The 14,396-nt window shown below is 35.7% G+C and overlaps 1 long non-coding RNA gene across 1 annotated transcript; it reads left to right on the forward strand.

The window, feature by feature from the left end:
• The first annotated feature begins 250 nt into the window (after nt 1–250).
• Nucleotides 251–4,225, forward strand: LOC140178831 (uncharacterized). Its single transcript, XR_011871771.1, has 2 exons — nt 251–519; nt 3,943–4,225. It is a non-coding gene; the product is annotated as an uncharacterized lncRNA (long non-coding RNA).
• The last annotated feature ends 10,171 nt before the right edge of the window (nt 4,226–14,396 follow it).

The following is a 14,396-nucleotide window of genomic DNA, read 5'->3' on the forward strand; positions in this document are numbered from 1 at the left end:
TCACTCTTTCCAATATCTGATTTGACATGCAAACATGCAACCTTTAATGTTACACGCTACTTCCATGAATTTACTTTCTCAAATTTCAATGATTCTAATTTTGTCATCTAGTTCTTGTCTTATATGAATGCTCTCTACACACATGCGCACCACACACTTCATGACCTATTCTCAACCACACACTTTACACTCCACTCCACTATAAATACACCAAAACACCTAGTACACACTACACATTCACTTCATTATATGTTCATATCTTCCTCCTTCACATTCATTTTATAAAAGTATTTCATTCATTCTCATATCACTTAAATGTCCAGACTTAGAGACTTAACCAAACTCTAAGTTTGATATTGAAAGTGAAACTTGTACATCCGTTGAGATTATTTTACAGGACTAAGATGTCATTATTTAAGAAGAGAAAGGGGAAGGAGCCAGCTACTCCCTCATATGACATACAGATTCCGATCTAAGTCGCATGAGGATGAATAGGACAATGATAATGAGTAGAAAGTGGTAACTTTGTTTTTTTCTGGTGGTTAATGATATATTTCTTTCGTATGTTTTCTATTTTTCCTTTTCTTTGTAAGTTTTAGTGTGTTTAAATTTTGTTTGCTTGTTTTTTTAGCAATTGCTTATTTGATGAGAATATTTGAATGAAAAGAATTGAAGATGAATAAAAAGGGAGATTTAATAAAAGCAGGTCATGTATGAAAGGATGTAATTACATTAATAGACTTAATATGTATGAAACCTGCAGAAAAAGATGTAGAATATTCAAAAACAAAAATTTAGAAAATTATTATGGGAATCCTAGGTCTGAACCATAAAGCAGTGATTTTTCAAATAAAAAAAAAAGAAGAAAGAACAAAAAGAATATCAAGGCTTTGAGCACCAATATCTAGAATTTAGTGAAGTGCCTGTGGTGCTATTGTGTCAAGGAGAGACTTGAATAAGTAAATATGAGGGGTGCTTTATCACCTAATACCTTGAACCAACTGGTTCGGAAGTATCGATTGAAAACTTATATTAAGAGTTGCCATGAGATAAAGCACTTAGAGTCCAAAGAGGCTCTGGGCACCTATGTTTGAGATATATGAAAAGATTCTCCTAGTTATGTGTTTGTGGTGTTGATTGTGTCAAGGAGAGGCTTGGGTGATTAAATCTGATGGGTGCTTCATCACCCGATAACTTAGGCCAACTGGCTTAGGATTATCGATTGAAAACCTATACTAAAGAGCTACCTTGAGACAAAAAACTTAGGTAGTATTTGGAAGAGAGACTGAAAGACTGAGATTGAGAGACAGAGACTGGGAGATTGAGATTGAAAGAAGTTCCAGTATTGTGTTTGGCATAAAGTGTACAAGACTGAATTATGTCTCAATATCCTGTTTGGTTTGAGATAAAAGTAGAGATTAAAATATTTGAAATTACTAAAATGTCCTTGTTAATTAAAAAATAAAAAACCCTAAACCCACCCACCTTTCCTCTTCCCCTTTCCCTTTCCCTTTTCCTTTTCCCTCTCTACTTTTTGCTCGTTCTGCCTCTCCTTCTTTGCTCTCTCTCTCTCTCTCTCTCTCTCTCTCTCTCTCTCTCTCTTTCTCGGTCACTTGTTTTCTCTCGCTCGCTCTGTCATCACCATCGAGCTCCTCCATCACTCACGCTCGCTCTGCTGTCACTATCGCCTTCATCATCTGCGAGGTAGACGGAGCCAAACCCGCCGTAGTCGATCTTGTACTTGGGGTCGAATCTATTGCGCCTCTATTTCCTATGCTCGCCGATGGTCCACTATGCCGTCTCTGTTCTCTGTGCTCGCCGCGCCGCCTCCGTTCTAGTTCTACGCTGCTATGCCACCTCTATGTCTCACTATTCTTCTCTTTTCTATTCTGAGATTGTTGTTTTTTATGAGATTATTCTTGTTTTTGGTATTAGTGTTGTTGTTGTTGAATCTAATTTATGAAATTATTTTGTTGTTGTTAAATCTGAATTATAAAATTGTTGTTGTTATTGAATCTGATTGATGAGCTTGTTGTTGTTGCTGTCGATACTGTTGTTGTTGGGTGCGGTGGTGGAGTGAATGGTAGAGTGGATTTGGACCTATCTTAGAGTGAGAGTTATGTTAAAGATAGCAAAACCTTTGCTTACTAGCTTTTGGTTGAAGACCTATAACTTGTCCAACGCATGGGTTCATTTCAAGTATGAGAGATTGTAGGATTCATACTGCCTCAACTGTGGAATTGTGGGGCATGGGAAGAAGGAGAGCAGAAATGAAACAATAATGGCACCATGGGATGAAGGTGTACCTCTTTACACGGCTAGTCTAGGAGTTAGTCAGGCCAAATCTTTGAGATTTTATGCTGGAAAAGAGGTGTAAGGAAGAGCATAGATAGAGCTTTATATGAGGAAAGGGTGACACATGAGTCACAGGACAGAAAAATATATGTGAGAAAAGCTCAAAAATCAATAGCAAGTAGAGCATGAAGATCTCTAGAGAGAAGCATCAATGAATTTTCAGGAGAAAATTTAGAAAATCAGAGAAGAAAAAGTAAAAGAGACACGTCAAGGAAGGGGTAGGTGGGAAAGATTCCAGAAATTAGCAAATGAGATAGTGTAATCAAACCTATCAAGATTATAACATAGAAGGAGCTTTTGAGAATACCAACCAGGACAAAAAAAGGATAAGACCAAGAATAAGGTGCACTTTGTTGAGGGCGTTCGCACGCATTGTGCGAATGAGCAGAGTTGGAAATTTTTACTCCTGTGCGTACGCACACCTCTATGCGTACGCACACTTCTTGAAAATCCTCCTGGGCGTGCGTACGCACAACCCTATGCATATGTACACTGCCCTATTTTTCAAAGAAAACCTTGTTTTTAACTGTTTTACCTTCACAGCGAGCTTGTAAACTTCTGTAACACTTGTTTAAAACCTTTTTGTTAGTTTTAGGATCTTGGATCAAGGGAGGAGAGCACTAAAGTGATAAAAAGGGTATTTTTAGTTATGAGTTTAGAGCCGATAACCTAGGTTTGGAAGGTTTGTGTAATTTCTAGTTGAACTGGTGAATGTGGAGTTGTAAAGTATATGGTTGAAGAGATTTTTAAGAAATGGAATTGCTTAAGATGAACTTGAGAAATATGAATATTTAAGGATATTAACGTAAATGATGATGGTTATGATGAGTTGAGGACTCAAAAAGGAATGATGATCTTGTTGAATGTTGAGAGTGTGCCAGGCACTATATCCTTGGATTAAGTACGATAGTGTGCAGGATATTATGTCCCTGGGGTTGAATTATGATTAATAACTTTTTCTGCTACAAGAGTGTGCCCGGAACTATATCGTGGGTGAATAGAGTGTGCTCGGTACTATATCTGTGGGTCAATAGAGTGTGCCCGACACTATATCCATGGGCATGGCAGAAAAGCTACATCTGAAAGGATGTGTCGGATTGGCATTTATACACCGACAAATGATATCACGAGCCAATAGGACAGGCATTCATCATATGCATCTCTTATGTGTTTGTTTGCTTTGATTACTTGAGTTTGCTTAATTGTACAATATGCCTACTTGCTTCTTTAATTACTTGGTATATATGAATACTATCTGTGTTTTACTTGCTTGCATTATCTGTGGTGGTCTGGTGCTAAGAGGATAGGTAGGCGATGGCGATGGGGTCGCATGGAGGGTAGGTTGGCGAAGGCTGTGGGATACAGCGGTGTGGTTTAGTATTAGTTAGAAATTTCCTAAGTTTAGATAACCCTGTTTATGGTTTATGGTTTAAGTTATTTATTTTGTTAAGGCTTGAATATTCTGTATCGATGTGAAGTTCTAGGATTGCCTTCAGTGTCCCAAAACCATATATCTTACATTATTGGGCACTGTTACCATACTGAGAACCTTCAGTTCTCATACCATATTCTGTTGTTGTTTTTCAGATGCAGGTCGTAACCCACCTCGGTGAGTTGCTTGATGGTGATAGAGCGGAGGACCTTTATCATGTTTTGGAGTCCTTTGATTTATTTTTATTAGTACTCTCACTTTTGTATTTATTTTGCCTAGAGGCTTACTTTGAGGGAAACTTTGTATAAGCTGTTTTATCTGTTTAAATTTTGTATGTCTGTATATAACTAGCCGGCTTAAACTCCGCAAGCGGCGGCTAGATCCCTATGATTATTATCTTTTGATATATCTATTCATATGTCTCGGTATTAGTACGTATATCCTATGCTTCGTTTAGTGTAGCTTTATGTGAACGTTTTGTGCTTTTTCGAACTCTGTTTTTAAGCTTAATCCTTCATCGGGCTTCTAGAATATATTATTTCTTTCTACATAATATGTATAAGCCTTAGAATTATCGTAACCTTTAATTAACCTTTGCTTCACGGCATGAGGTAAGGCTTAGGGTAATTAAAGTGTTACATATTAGAATTGTATAGGTTGTTATATATGTTTGGTGAAGAGCTTAGGTTAATCAAAGATGCAAATTTCCAGCTCACTTAGCCATACACACACATATATATATATATATATATATATATGTCATTATGATAAATGTATGCATGCATTGGATTAGTCCTCATGATAAATGTATACATGCATTGAATAAGTGTTGATTGTTAGAGGAAAAACAAATCGTGGAAAGCATGATTAGAGGAGAATTGAGTGAATCAACCCTATACACTTGAGCGACTAGAGCGGATACACTTCCGGTGAGGGTTCGATGCCAAATTCCTTATTCCTTGCTTTCACAAGCTTTCTTCTTGCAAGTTTGTATACACTTCATTTTGATATTTGAATTGGTGGAGTTCATGAATCATCATACTATCTTAGCCCTACATGTTCATATGTGTTCTTGGAGATTGATTTAATTTTAACCAAGTAGGTAGAAGCATTTTGCATTTAGTTGCATTCATATAGTTTATTTGCATGGAATAAATGTTCGTACTCTATCTCTTGCCTTTCTTGGTTTAGCATGAGGACATGCTTAGTTTAAGTGTGGGGAGATTTGATAAACCCCAATTTTGTGGTTTATCTTGTGTTAAATTTAGGAAATTTTATCAACTTATCTCACATTTATTCAATGAAATAGCATGGTTTTGTGAATTTCTCCTAATTTGTGCTTAAGAGTAAAAACATACTTTTTAGGCCTTTAATTGGTTCAATCTAATTCATTTTAATTCCATTCGATGCCTTGATATGTTTGTTAAGTGATTTTAGATCTAGAAGGCAAAGATTGGGTTGAAGAAATGAAGAAAAAGTATGCAAAAATGGAGAATTCATGAGGAAATGAGAATTTGGTAATCTGCCCAGCGACGTGTGTACGTGGTCCACGCGTGCGCGTGGGAAGAAAATCTGCCAGGCGATGCGTACGCGTGACCCATGCGTACGCGTGATAAATAGCAAATGACCTCATTAAAGGCAACACGTTGGGGGCAATTTCTGAGCTCAAGGAGGCCCAAATCCAACTTATTTCTGATACTTTTGAACCCAAGAATTGTAGGGGAATGGGGGAGTAGTGATATTGGAGTTTTCATCATGTTTTAGGTTAGAATTCTAGAGAGAGAAGCTCTCCTTTCTCTCTAGAATTTAGGGTAGTTTAGGTCAAATTTTCTTAGATCCAACTTTTAATTCTTGTTTTAGTTCAACTCTCCTTATATTTTATTATTCTATTATCTTAATCTTCTTAGTTTCTTTAGTTAATTTCTTTATGTTGCCATTTTTACTTTCATGAACTCTTGTAAATTTTAATTTCCTTTTAATGCAATTTCATGTTTTCATGTCTTTTTATGTTTATCTTAATTGCTATTGTTGATTTCTTGCTTATGTTAGTTATAGCTTTTATTAATTCTTGCATTTTGTGATGTTTACTTTTATTGTAATCTAGGTGTTTGATAAAATGTTTCCACTAGTATTAGAGTAGTTTTCTATACTCTTGGCCTAGGCTAAGGAAATTGGGTGACCTTGAGTCATTGGGTTTAATTGAATTGGTGATTTGAGAACCCTTATTGGTCAATTTGATACCCATTAACACTAGCCTACTACTAAGTCAATTAATAGCTAGGTTGGGACTTAGGTGTTGATGTTGATCAAGCCTATTTGACTTACTTCAAGCATAGAAAGTAAATTGAATATCAAAGTTGAACTCATCCAGTACATGAAAAATAAATTGAATATCAAAAGAAAGAGATAAGTTTCAGAAATACTAATGAATAGGGGGGGACATGGTGAGCAGCAGAAGGATAAAGAGAGGCAGAATGGGAGCTGAAGTTGCAAGAACTGAATAGGGGAGCACACATATCATGGAGGAAACAAGCAAGGTTTCAAAGGATAAGGCTGAGGAGGCGGGCCAATACAAGCCCCACCCTCAACCATGAGTTTATTAAGCTGGAAATGTCGCGAAGTTGTGGCTCCTGCGATAGTGGCAGAGATTAATGATCTCTACAAAAGTTGAAGCCGGATATTTTATTTTCAATAGAGATAATGGCAAATTAATGTAAAATAGGAAGGCTTAATAAAATACTACATTTATACAACTATGTTTTGTGTTGAATCCCGGAATTTGTCCAGAGGTCTTTGCCTACTATGGAATAAAAAATTTAATGTTGTACTTTATTTGTGGTCTGATAGATTTATTAAAATGCATATTAAGGATAATGATGGTTATTCCTGGAGCTATTGTTTTGTATATGGTGATGCGATATTTAGGCAACGACGAAGATAATGGAGAGAACTCACAAATCAAAATGTCGAAAAAGGGGAGGCGCAACTATTCTTAGGAGATTTCAATGACATAATTATATAGGAGGAGAAGATCGACCTTCATCCACATCCAAGGGAGCAAATTGAAACATTTAGAAAGTTTGTGAGTGACAACAGACTGTGGATATAGATTTGAAAGGAAAAAGGTTTACCTGGTTCAGCAACTTGAGAAATGAATTTGTGACAAGAGAAAGGATAGACATGGCTCTTGAAAATTGGGAATGGAAGAGCCAGTTTCAGGATGCTACTTTGACTGCACTACCGGCTATTAGCTCTGATCACTACCCATTACACCTCATACTCAAACCGAAAGAAAAATATGCCAGATAATTCAGATATGAGACTTTTTAGGATGACCATGAGGAATTCAAAGAGGTTATTAAAAGAGGTTGGAATGGTCAAAATGTGGACAGTGGTAGCTAGGGAAAATTGAAACAAAATTTTCACTCTTGCAAGAGGGAACTAAACCATTGTAACAAAAATAACTTCAAAATGATTGATAAAAAATTTTACATATTAAAGGAGGATTTGAAGAAGTTACAATAGTTAGAGTTCTTTGAGGACTAGCAGAGACGAATACAGGTTTTGAAAGAAGAAATATGCCAACTATGGAGAAGAGAAGAGAAGTACTGAGGTTAAAGGTCTCAGATCAAATGGCTAAAGTGGGGCGACAAGAATACTACCTTTTTCCATGCAAACACTATTTAAAGAATATATCGGAACAAGATTGAAAAGCTAAAGAATACAAAGGGGCAGTGGGACCAAAGAGGTTATGGAGCTGGTTGAAAATCATTTTTCTAATATTTTCTCAACAATTACAAGAAATGTTGAGTAGTGCATAAAAATGATACCAAAAAGAGTTTATCAGCAGATGAATCAAGAGCTTCTTAGAAAGGTGACAGATGAGGAAATAAAGCGGGCTGCCTTTAGTATGGGAAGTCTTAAAGCTCTGGAGTTGTATGATTTGAATGAATTATTTTCTCAAAGACACTGCGAGGTGATAAGCAGGGAGGTTTCTGATGTAGTTAAGGATTTCTTCTCAACCGGATCTTTGCCAGATAAGATTGGAGAAACCATTATTGTTTTAATTCTGAAGCTCAACCGCCCAGAATGCCTTAGACATTTAAGGCCTATTAGCTGCTATAATTTTCTCTATTAAGATAATAAATAAGATCATTGTGTGAAGGTTAATGAAGTTTTTGAATAACATCATCTCACCCGTTTAGAGTGCTTTTGTTAGAGGGAGGTATATACAGGATAACATCTTAATCATTCAAGAGGTTTTTCATAGATTAAGTAAGAAGGGTAAACACGATTCTCAAAACTTAGCAGTAAAGCTGGATATGAATAAGGCATATGATCGTATGGAATGGGGCTTTTAGGGTTAAGATAGTGATGGAGTGTGTTAGAAGTGCTAGTTAAAAATTTAGAGTTAATGGAAGATTATCTAGAAGGATAAAGCCTCGATGAGGTCTTAGACAGAGGGATCCCCTTTCATCGTATCTCTTCATTATAGTTGCTAAGGTGTTTACGACTCTGATGGAAGAGGCACAACAGAAGTTTGTATAACTAGATTCAGGGTAGTTCCATCAGCTCTTGTTATCACTCATCTTATGTTTGTAGACGATTGTATTATTTTTGCTGAGGCAAAGGAGGAGAAACTCTATCAGATTATTCTCATACTGAATAAATATACTCAAGATTCAAATTAAAAGGTTAATTTAGAAAAGTCTGGTATTATTTTTGGGTCACAAGTACCAATTCAAGTAAGGGTAAATATTAAAGAGATTATGACCATGCCGGCTTAGGATAATCTTGGTAAATACTTAGGTTTACCAGCACAATTGGGGAATTCTAAGAATAAGGCTCTAGCATGGATTGAGGAGAAGGTGATAGACAAAATGGATGGATGGAAGGAAAAGTTGTTGAATCAGGCAGAAAAAGAAGTTCTTATTAAATCGATGTTACAGGCTATAGCTTCCTATGCGATGAATGTAGTTTTGCTACCAAATATTTTTGTCAGAGGCTTAGCACTAGAATAGCATGATTTTGGTGGGCCAATGCAGGTAAGGAGCGTGGGATTCACTGAAAAAGTTAGAAGACTTGAGCAAAAAAGATGGGGGTCTGGGATTTATACTGCCAGAACTTAGCTTTTTTTGGCAAGAAAACATGGCAAATTGTCAAGAATCTAAGCGCGATCTGGGTAAGGATTCTGAAGGCAGTATATTTTTCGAAAACTAATTTTTGGGAAGCCAATGACAGCAAATGAGTTTCATGGGCTTGGAAAAGCTTGATGGTGGGTAGGGATCTTTTGAAGAGACAAGGAAGATGGAGTATTAGAGAGGGATTGAGGATAAGAATACGGGAGAACAGTTGGGTACTGGGTCAAAAGAGAATTGATTTAGCTCAGAACCCGAATGTGAATATGGTAAAGGAGTTACTAAGAGAGGAAGAGAGTTGGAACGAGGAGAAGCTAAGAGAGTGCTTTCCAGCCCACATTAGAGAAAAAAAAATCTTATCAACTCTAGTGAGAATTCTCAATAAAGAGGATCAGTTGCTTTGGCCATATAGAAGAGATAGGGAGTATACGGAGAAGATAGGACACTATGCAGCAAAATTAGATAAAATGGAGCAGGAGACAAACTCGCCATCAACTAGCAATGACTTCAAAGAGTTTTGAAATAGTATTTGGGAAATTTATATACCACAAAAAGTGAAAGTTTTCATTTGAAAAGATGTGCATGATATTCTCCCAATAAATAGTAACTTGTATAAAAAAAGAAAAGTGAGGAGTCCTACATGCCTAATTTGCAGAAGAGGGATAGAAACTATAGAGCATGCACTTCTGTTATGCCCGTGGACCTGACTAGTGTGGTTTGAGACATATATTTAGTGCGTTCATACAGAGGATAATGTGTCATCCTATGGGAGTTGGCTATTAAAAGCGATTAAACGGATTAGTGTAGATGGGAAGGAAGACAGGGAGGCTCTAATAGCCAAATTAGATTTTTGGGTTTTAAAATCTAGAAAGTTAGGTGTCAATAGTTTTATCAACACAAAAACATACACTACAAAAAAGTTGCTGGATACCATCGGATTTACCAAACAAATTCGACGGTATAAACCTCGCCGGTAATTATTTACCAGCGGATTTTTACGTTCGCCACTAATTACCAAAGGATTTAGCGGCATATATAAACATTTAATTGGCAAAATTCTAGAGCTTGTTACTATCGAATTTTTTTCAAGTAAATTCGACGGTAATATATTATTTATTAATAATAATTAAATTAGTAGTTATCGGTGAATTTAACCGACAATAAGTCTGATGTAAACTGAAATTTTATTTTTTTAAAAAAAATTGTTTGAAAATTTAATATATTATTTTAAATATTTAAATCTAATAATTTCTAAACTAAAATTTAAAGTTTTATAATTTTTATAATAATTTGTCTATAAATTTTTAGTTAAAAGTTGTAATAGATCCAGATACAATAAACCAAACAAGTTTTTTATAGTGAAGTTGGCAATAATTTCATACCCTATATCATAATTAGAAGGAAATAGTTAACAAACAAGTTAAACAACCAAAAAAATTATGAATAAATGAAGCAAAATGAGATCCATATATAATACAACAATATATTGTGTACTCGAAACAGTAGGATTATAGTGACAAAAAGGACCTCTTTAACCTTTGAATGACTACAATAATACAAAATCTAACTGCTAATAACGGGGACAATTAACAGCAACACAAATGCCAGTGCAAGGCAATCAATGAATTGTTCTTAAAGATCTGCAAAATTTTGAAGCAACGTGTACAAAAATAGTACCAATATTATTTTAAACAAAAAGGCAAGACACAATGACAGAATGAGCAGTGAATTAGTAACACAAATAGCGCAATTTTTCATCAAGGAGTAAACTAGTAATAGAGTTATCAATTTAAAATTTATCATTAAGCACAAGCAGTGAGCAAAGCCAATCAATCAAGAAGAAGCACTAAGGACTCACTATGCACTCGAGGAAAAAAAGAATCAAAGGAATGTTTAATCAATAATTAAAGCACATAAAAAAATAGCACCAATATTATTTTAAACAAAAATGCAAGACACAATACAAAATGAGTTATGAATCAGTAACACAGGCAGTGCAATTTTTCATCAAGCAGTAAGCCAGTAATAGAGTTATCAATTTAACATTTATCATTAAGCACCAGCAGTGACATTACAAGAAAATAAGCTTTCTGCCATGATTTTACAAGTGCAAAAAGCGTGCCGATAGCTGTTCGCTACGCTTTTTGAGCTATTGACACGTTTTTGAAAGGATCACATCCACCAGCATGCCGGTTGCTCTATCGCCACGCTTTTATGGATCTATCGGCATGCTTTTTTTGTTGGCACGCTTTCATCTCTTGCTACGCTTAAAAAGCGTGGCCATAGGTCTTAACCTATAGGTACGCTTAAAAAGCGTACCGAAAAGTTCACATATCGTCACGCTTTTAAAACGTCCCAGAATGTTTGTTTTGGGTACTCTTTAAAAGCATGCCGATAGGAGAAAATATGGCTACACTTTTTAAAGCGTGGCGATAGCCAGTGATACGGCCACGCTTTAAAAGCGTGGCAATAGCCTTAAAAAATTTTAAAAAATTTCTTTTTCTTATTTTTACCATCACCGCTGCAAAATATAAATTTTCAATCCTTTTTTATTACCAAACCTACAAATATAGTATGCAATTTTTAGTACAAGATAAATCAAACAATAATTAGTGATACATAATTTTTGCGATAATTATTTTATACATTAAAAAAACTAATACTCAAATACAAAATAAATCTCGAGTTCGAATTTCAAATCTAAAAGGTGAAAAAAAATACAGAAACAATACAACTTAAATTCTATTTCCTTTGCTGTTCCTCCTTCCTCTAGCCCTCTTAAACTTCCTTTTCTTAGATCATACATAATTGTTTCTTGAATATTTGGATAATAATTGGAAGGAAAAACTTGTAAAATAGAGCAGTGACAAATTTGAAGAAACAATGATCATGAGTTAAGACTGCAACTGAGGTGAATTCTGATGGACAAGACATGTAAAAATTTCTCTCACAATTCACCATCAAAATCAAATTGTAACTCCAATAGTGAGTTACTTTACTTTATATTACAATAAAGTGAAGCCTTCATCATTAGTGAACCAACACAGAACAAAACAAGCCATTGATAGTGAAAACCCCCATGTGTCCTCTCACTAACCATTCAACCGTGCAGAGAGGAACATAAAAGAATGTACATTGAGCTGAGATGGCACCCAAAAACCAAAAACTAATGGCCTTCTAATTTTAAATAAAAAAAAGACAACTATATAGTCACAGAATTTTCCCTCCATGAAAACCCCCATTGTGTCCTCACTTGCCTCAATAAAGGTGATCAGGTTTTCTGAACCTTTTTAGGAAAAGCCATTCAAATAAATAAATAAATAAATAAACAAATAAAGGTGAAATATGATAGCAATTTTCATAATACTCACGGTTCAAGCATCCAATAGCTTCGTCTCTGAAATTTTTCATTTTTTTCACCATGGGCATAGTAGCAATGCAACACGTCAACACTTCCCGCCAAAATTTGATTGAAAAATGCCACAACCCTTGCATCATATAATTATTTGAGGATATAAAGACTTGATTATACACGAACTCCAAAATCAAGAAACTTTAAAGTTTACCTTCAATTTTTCATGAGCTTCTTTCACAGTTTTTCCATGTTTTTTCTTTCTCCAATTATGCCCATCCTTTCTGAAGTATCTCAAAAGTGTTCAATCAAATAGAAATAGTGAACCACCTGCAATAATTAAATGCAAGTCATGAAGTAACGTCTTCAAGATTATTTAGCAAAAACTATGAACCTAGAGATGAACTGAAATCATAAACCCTAAACAAAGAAAAATTTTATGCTAAACAACAAAACACTATTAATAATTCCTAATACCATGTGAACTAATAAAGTTATGCAACATGAATACATATTCTCTTTTGCTATCATATTTGAGGGAGAAATTATTTACCAAATTTACTGAAGTGCCATAATCATTGTAGTTAAATTTACAAGATCTATTAGAACACTAGAACATGAATACCTTAACTTCAAATATATTTTTTGGATAGGAGACTTTAACTTCAGATAGTGAGCAACTAAAAATATCTTTACAGTAGAAACTAATTCAACTACATGAATAACATGAGGACTATAGTGAAGGTCAGAAAAAATACTACACAAAACAATAATCAACCACCTTAATATTCAAAAGTTCTGATACTCAAAAATAACATCCCTAATCAGAAGTTCTAATAATCAAAATCAACACTTTTACCCATAGTTAGAAGTTCTGATTATCAAAATCCTTATTCTCTAATTAGAATATCAATTCATTATAATAATTAATTATTTACCTGAGAAGAGAAGAAGAGGACGATCAAAGAAGAGAGCAGAGAAGAAGTGGCGAAGCTAACAGAGATGAAGAAGGTGACCAGACCGAGCAAAAAAGCGTCAGTAGTCACCGAGAAGCTGGTATCTCTGAGGATCAGTCGTCACTCGTCCATCATCAACCAAGGAGTTCCGCTGAGGGCCGAGGTGTCTCTGAGGCTGGTGTGTGGTGACAGTTGCTGGTCAGGGTGGCGTGTGGTGATAGTTGCTGGTTAGGCTCCATGGATGGGTTGGGAAATGGGGTTAGGAAGAAGGCTCCATGGAAGGGTAACACGTGAAGAGAACGAGGATTAGGCTCGATGGTTAGGGTTATGAATGAATGCGGAATTTGAGGGAGGGGGATTGGGAAATTTTGGGAGGAGAGGAAATTGGAGTCAAAACGGCGTAGTTTGGGAGGGGGTTTCTAAAAAAAAAATTAAAAAACTGTGACAATAGGGGAGGGACTCTATTGGCACGTTTTTGTACGGTGCCAGATTAAACACAGGATAGCCACGCTTTTCAAGCGTGCCAGTTTCCCTCTATAGCCACGCTTTTTTCAAGCGTGGCAAAAAAAAGCGTGGTCAAATATCAAATCAGTGGCCACTCGTAAAAGCGTGCCGATTTCTCTCTATGGGTACGCTTTTCAAGCGTAGCAATAAAAAAGCATGGCCAAATTTCAAATAAGTGGCTACCCTCATAAAAGCGTGCCGATTTTTCTCTATTGCCACGCTTTTCAAGCGTGGCAAAAAAAAGCGTGGCTAAATCACAAATCAGTGGCCCCCCTCGCAAAAGCGTGCTTATAGACCACTTTTGGGCATGCTTTAAAAGTGTGGCAAAGTGTGGCAAGTAAAAAGAATCAAAGGAACATTTAATCAATAATCAAAGCACAATTAATCTAGCATAATTAACTCACAAAAATAGCAACACATCACTTAATTAATCAATAAAAACATAAAACACAAGTAGTGAGCATAAAAAATGATCACTGACCCTTAAAGAACGTGCACGAAGAGGGTTTGATTTTTGAACATATCATAGAAAAAAAAAAAGAACAACCACTAGCAGTGAGCACTGACCTAAATGGTGAGCAACTAGGGGTTGGGGAGCGAATAGGGGCTGGTGAGAGCAAACAGGGGTTGGAAAGCGAACATGGGTTAGTGAGTGCAAA

The sequence above is a fragment of the Arachis hypogaea genome, chromosome 14, assembly GCF_003086295.3.
Source record: "Arachis hypogaea cultivar Tifrunner chromosome 14, arahy.Tifrunner.gnm2.J5K5, whole genome shotgun sequence".
Taxonomy (NCBI): Eukaryota; Viridiplantae; Streptophyta; class Magnoliopsida; order Fabales; family Fabaceae; genus Arachis; species Arachis hypogaea.